Source organism: Aplidium turbinatum, chromosome 16, assembly GCF_918807975.1.
Source record: "Aplidium turbinatum chromosome 16, kaAplTurb1.1, whole genome shotgun sequence".
Lineage (NCBI taxonomy): Eukaryota > Metazoa > Chordata > Ascidiacea > Aplousobranchia > Polyclinidae > Aplidium > Aplidium turbinatum.
Window position 1 is genome coordinate 19,489,593 of NC_137487.1, and position 7,340 is coordinate 19,496,932.

The following is a 7,340-nucleotide window of genomic DNA, read 5'->3' on the forward strand; positions in this document are numbered from 1 at the left end:
AATACAAACGACTGCAGACTGGCGCCTGTTGGTAACTAGAACTTAGTAATTCGCTCACGAACTCGCTAAGTCATTGTTTACGAAAAAAAAGAACAAAAAATCTTTGAGATGTTACGCATGACTGCAGCTTCAAAACTAACTAGTTGCTAGAAAATTTGAGCAGCTCCTTGACCTTGGTTATTTTGCACAGATCATAGCGAACACAACACCCGATTACCGTTCAACATGGAAATGATTTGAAAAACTTATGAAAGTGTAGCGCTAGATTAAGACACTGTATTGGTTAGTTCAAATGCAATGTTTATTCTGACATAAATAGCAGGAATCGTGACGAACCACTTCCTCAACAAATCAGACAGTTTGAGATAATCAAAGACGACTTTGTACGTAATGCAAGAATCTTATTAAAACTTTACAGTGGGCGTCATTATTGGAATAAAGTTTAGCGGCACAAGGATAGTCAGTGTCAGGCTGATGGTTGGGGTCTTTGAAAACTTTTACCCATAAAAGCTGAGCATCAGAAGACTGGGCCAGTAAATGGGCGAAATTGCTTAAAAATCCCCAAATAAAAAGTTTCAGTGCAAAACGGAAGCGAGAGATGAAACGTTCACTTTGTCACTCATTTTCAAAAGCAACACATCAAATCCATCCCAATAACGCAACAATTCGTGCCACAACAGAATGGTTTGTGAGTTTACAGCAATAATCGAAACATGATCTCTACACGAACACCCCAAACAATGCCAATGTTGCTTGTGACTATGGAAATATTATGTTCCTAGCATTGTGGTCCGCGCAGCTTCAAATTTTCAAAACAATTTTTTAAAGCATTACATTTTGATTCGTCAACAGAACAAAAATGTCCAACGCGTAAAACTAAAAGAAAAATATGTTGGAATGAATGCAACATTTTCTGTCTTCTTAATGCATAAAAAACTAGTTTGGAACAACTCCGGATCAATTCTATAACAAAAGCATAATTAATGATGAAACATCTATACTTAAATAACAAGCAAAGTTGAGAGCAAAGCCAGTGGATTACCTAAGTATGACCCTTCGAACTAATATTAACATGCAAGCAGGTGGTTGGTACCTAGAAAAAACACTACGCGTGTAATTCCGTATTAGTGCATGACCTGGCAGCCCTGAAACAATTGACAAAATTAAGATTTATTTCTACTGCTACTTCTGCTACTACTACCTCTGAAGGACTAACATGAGTATGGCCGAAAACGTTTGTAATTTTTAGTTTATATTTATGTTATTATATTATGTTAAATGCCGTGTGGTTGTTAGGTTTTATTTGTCTATGGTTAAAAAAATCACCTCTTTACCAAAATTGTACTTCTGATGTTTTCGTGTAGGTTGGCACAAGGCTACCTACAGATGCTTAGCAGTAATTTGACCATAAAAACAGTAAAACTCCTCACACACGAAACCTCTCTGCAGCATATGGTTGGAATTGTAAACGAATCTTATTGCTATTGATTATTTGAATCTCGGGCTGTTTCAACCACAGGTTATCGAGCAACCCATTAGAAGGTTGGATATTGATCAGCACGGATCAAGTTATGTGGTTGATGCAATCAGTTTCATACTAAATCTGACGTCTAACATACATCATAACAACAACGTCGTTTAATGTCAGTTTTACAATACACCTGAGCACCTCCAAACTTGGTTATAAAAAAAAACGTAAGTAAATGATACAGCGATGGATCCCAAACCAAATCTTACGTGAAATTTTTTTTTGTATTTCCAACGACAAGCGTCACAAAACCAATCGCTTTATATGTAAATCATAAAAAAAAAACATCTAAGGCCTCGGGCATTTTGTACAGACGTATTGTGTATATTAAAATAAACTTGTTTAGCATAACTTTCTTCCAACAACTTTCTGACAAAAACTAACCAAATCAAAACCACACTAAGAATTTCCATCAAAGTAATTTACTTTTAACTGAATCCAGATGAAAAACCAATTATCAACAAGCGAGCGAATATACTTGTAACTCTGACCGCAATGGTGTCGAATGGTTGTTTTCAACGCAGCTTGGAGCTACTTAAAACTAAACCATAATATACAAAGACAAAATGAAAGACTCAGCATCAGATAAGAATAGAAAACACTGAAATGTGTACAAGTTAAGAAGAATCAAAACTAAAAACTAAAGAAAATCTGTTGCTTGGGTTAACGCTGGTGCGATTAAAAACATATTCACAAAGTTAAGCGTGCAGAGGCGTCCCCAGTACAAGATCTGCTGGTGAGGTTAACAGTTGAAACATTCCAGTGACAAGTCAAGTTGTCAGTGTATGTACGCAATCGAATCTTCCATTCTTTACAAGAAGCTTTTCAACCTCTTCTCGCATTGCTTCGTCTGCTCATGCAACGATGCAAGATGTACAACAGTAAGAGAATTCAAGAGAGGACACAAGAAGGGGGGATGTTCGTTTATATAACAAAATCCGCATGATGTGCTCTGGAAGAAGCTCGTTAACGTATACCGCTGAATCAAAAGGTGTTGGGAGCGCGCCTCACAACATTTGAACTATGGTTCCTTGATCGCGGAACTAAGCTAACAGGCCTGAAAGATTAAAGCGGACCAGCAAGAAGCATAATGCAATCACAGCACAATCCCAACCTCAACACTCAGCTCAAGTTGCGCCACCAGGCCACTGACATCCCACTCACTGAACGAACTTTCTCTACTGATTTACATTCACCTCGCACAAAGCAAAATGTCGTGACATTTTTTCATATCTCGATCAAGAGCACTTCGAATAAAGAAAAAGGCCACTTTGTTTGTTTTGACTGTACGTACAAATGCATTATCATTATTTTCTTATTGCGGCCTACAAGCACCACCTACGAATGATGCATTAATTAGGCTGAGAGACCACGCAAGTATAATGCGGCAGCGAGAAACTATATATTATGATGTCATAAATACTAATAGCCACGTTAAAAATAGGACATTAATGGCAATAAAACTTTTTACAAACTTTATTATACGTGTGCTTGAATTAATCTTGGCGTTTATACTGCTCATAATAATTAACTTAAATCAAGAAAAGCAACAGAAAGGAACAAAACCAAGGGAAAATGTTTAACCGACATAAAAACAACACTATGTGTCCTCCAAGAGCATATTGAACAGGCGGCGCAGTGTCGTTGTTGATTAGAAGATGCGCGGAGAATGGTTTATTGCGCTGCCCATAACGTAGGGCGGTTGCCAAAGTTGGCATGGTAATGACCATAAAATTACTGGAGGTACATACCAAAACCCGAAACAAACGTTTAGCAACACAAAAGTGACGTTAAAAAACCTGATATTTACGATAGTTTTAATTTCCCTCTAATGTATCCAAAAATGTGAAGTAAATTTATTTACTTAAAAAAAATTTGGTAACAAACAAAAGACTCAGGTTTTATGGTTTTGATGATAAATGGCAGAATGTGCGGGGTGCCCATTACCAACAATCCCACGCACCACTCACAACTGATGATCTAGCAAATGAAATTATATGAAAGCGATCGGGTTAGCGAAGAGAATAGAAGTTTAATGGTGAGCTATTTTAGACCAGCACAGTCACGACCACAAGATAAGCCGCAGTGGCTACTGGCTATGTATAGTTAATTGGGGATTTCTAACCATCAAAGCTATGCCGTGTAGAAAGCTTTTATTGCCATTTTTCTTTTTCAATTTTTTTCCCGGCCTGACTGGGTAGCAGCAGTGGAAGCGGTAAACGCTGTTGTCTAACGAAAGCAGGAACTGCAATCAAAACTAATTACTTAACACAAAGAAGCAGCGGTCGAGAACTCTGCGGTATGAATTAATGGTGCTATACTGATGAGGCCAGTCTAGTGGGCGAAACACCGTGTCTATCGCTGTCGCTGTCAATTCTTGATGCACTCGAGTGCCGAGAGCCCGAGAATGACATCAAGCGCAAAATTGGATTTATTGTTGTGCGGTGTTAATAGGCGACTGATCGAAACACGACCGAGAAATTATTGTCTTTATTGCTACTGGGCGTGTTGCAATACTGCAAACATTCTTCTGACGTTATGACATGTAAAAACAATGCATTCGCACGCTTGATCGGGTAAAAATTACACGATACATACGAAACGAAATATTTCGACCAATAACTTTCCACACTGCCTATCGCTGACACAACGAAGCTATTAATACACCAACAAACGAATGGGATCACGAATATGTTAAGGCGGACGTGGAATTCATTAATATTCGACAAGTGCAAATATGGCACTGATAGTTCGCATGATGCGTCAATACAACCATGCACTCAAATAACGAAGCCCCACGATATCATTCCTACTGGTATTGGCACAAGACGGACACAGTTTTGTAAATTTGAAACGGTCATAGATGAATTTTTGTCAGAGCTCCAGTGAGCACAGATGCTGGGTAGCGACAACTTTGGCGCAGAGTTACGCCTATTGGCAATCTTGCTTTTGGATTAGTTGTATGCAAAACGACCTTGAAATGAACGAAAATTTAATTAATCACACAATAAAGTTTTAGGAATATCTGAACGGCAAAATTGTCAATGTTTAAAACATTCAACTATGGTCAAATTTGGCGATGCATGAAGCAAGCATACGTTTGAATACTAACGCGTACAAATCAATCCAAGTTTATATGGTAACAGCCCATGCGCGTGCTTGGTTTGGATCAAAGAAACAACAAATTGTGCTTGTTTCTTGGAGGCTACTCTGGCTGCTCTCCAAGCTAACTTAGAAGCAGAACCACAATATATACATCAAATGCCTAGCCAAGCGATGATAGCACTGGTACGACGTTCGAAAGGGCGACGGTTCGACCCCCATCATGAGCAAAATATTTGAAGGAGTGTTCTATGCAGGTGGCGGACAGTTGGAAGTGAAGAAGATTTGTCTTACTTTCCCATTCAGTAGACCATGGTCCTAAGAAGGGCCGTAGGCATTTCTCTCTTGAGCAGCGTGCGGTTCACGAGAGAAATCAAGGTCTATAGTGGAAGAGACGCCACTTGGTGATCTTGCTTTTAACTTTATTTAAAAATAATACGCTACCAACTCAATCCAGCTGGCGAAATCCGTCTGCAGAGATTGAATCAATGCAAAATGTCGGACTTTTCTAATCTTATTTTCTAGCTGCACTACAGTAGTGACCCATTGATCTGCTATAGCAAATGAAAACATCGATAAATATACGGAGATTTTGACACTTTCAGCTATTTGTGAACAAAGATTTGCTAAGCACATTTTGTACTAGTCTACATTTGTTGACAAATAGAGTTAGTGTATGCCGAGGCGGCGCTCTTCTATTCATATAGTATGTCGATGTAACTGTTGAATACTTTTCATAAAGATAGATTATCCAGAATCTTTTTTTTTGAAACTAAACACAAAGGGAATCGAACTATAAACCTTTACTCGCCAGCCAAGCAACCAACTGCCTGACCACGAATCAGTCTATAACCAAGATTCAATCAAACTGAGAAGCAAGAACCGCGAACTATGATCAAGCGGAAGTTTTAAAGCTTCCCAAATCTGAAGACGGAAAAAAGGCTCCGGTGCAAAGCTGGCAAAAGTTAGTGATCAATCGCAGCATTGCTTTCACTGAACGCTGTGTCGCGTTTCTCCACAACAGCTCGCTTGAAAGACCAAAGCAACCAATCTCAGTGACATCCCACAGCTGCACGATTGCCGCAATGTGATGAAATGCGCCGTTATTCTTGGGAGCAAATCGTCATCGATGGATCCGTGACAAAGAGTGGGTTGAAGACAGAGAACATTTCCGAGTAACCTTAAACTTAGCAGTTTCTGTGACGTAATTAGAAACGCTGTTCCACTTGGAAACTCAATTTAAAACAAAATAGAACGTAGGAAATGTTGAGCCGAAACGACCTTTCATTTCGAATTTTTTGCATGTTACCTCCAGAATATTTGTAACTCTGAATGGTTAGTAAATCTTGAAATAACATGACACAAGGACACGCATCTGAACTTTCTCGGCTGCATTTGCGTTATAAGATTTTCGTGCCCGTTTTCAACTCCTAACAAAATGAAATAATTCAGAGTGTCACTGAGAAGCTCAATTCAAAACAACACAAAGTAAAGGAATTTTACGTTGAAACGAAGTGTTTCTCTTTAGAAGACAGCCCTAGTAGTTCAAAGCACAGTTTTCGACTAACGGACTAACCTTAAAAATTCCTTTCAAAAACGACTTAAGAACAACCGGTTGTCGCCACTAATCGAACAACAAAGCACTATCCGCCGGGTTAAGCCATCTTTGATGAAGCAGAAAAACATAAGCAAGCTTGTATTGTGTCTGATATGCATTCACCGATATTATTTATCAGTGAACGTTGAAAGATTGTTTGCTACTGAATCCTCTTCCATCTCCGCCGGCTTCAATGGCCTTACAAAATAATTAATGTTACAACCTACCCTCATCACAGAGAGCAAAATCTGTCATTTTTACATTGATTCAACGTCTGCAGATGTTGAATCAATGGAAAAATGACAGATTTTTCTGCCTGGGATTGCGCTAACCACGACGGCATTACTGGGATCGGTTGGACTCTTCATTACTATAACGATCGTCGCTCACCAGAGCAGCTTGGAGGGTTAACCAAGTTCAGCAGCGTTTCAATTATCAATTGCACAATTTTAATGCATTGCCGCTAGCAGTAGGCGGATCATAAAACTACCCCACCAGAACGTCAGGTCGTTGTTAAGCGACGTAAATACGATGCAACCGATGATTGTAACTATCATAGACCCTGGATAAGTAATTATTTAAAGCTGGAAGCTTGCTTGGCACACTAAGCAGCAGAAATAATTTCAAACATCGCTTCTTCGTTTGTAGCGGTTTAATCGACAAAAAGCGACTTTCAGAGTAACATTTACAATGAAGTGGTTGATGAACACAAGCAACGTTGTGTCAACGTAAAACTAACCTAACACTTTCGAGAGAAGATATTTCCAGTTTTGTGGAATTTTTTAGAGTTATAAGTTATTTTATGCGATTTTTTTTAATTTGAATATAAGTTACTCAACTGATTACAACTTTTCGAAGATTTTTTTTATTAACAAAAAAACAATAGAGACCAAAATCAACTCTACTCTCTTCTAACAAGTATTCATGCAGTGACAAGTTCGTGATCGAAACCACACTGGAGCACTTGCAATAATAATCAACTGAAACTCTAAGCAGCCAACCTCGGGAATCGAATCTGCGTCAGTTGTTCAAAGCTTCATAAGGGCACAAGAAACCACAATCACCTGAATCTGCTTTGACGGAGAAAAGAAAAATCTGTCAATTTATCATCGA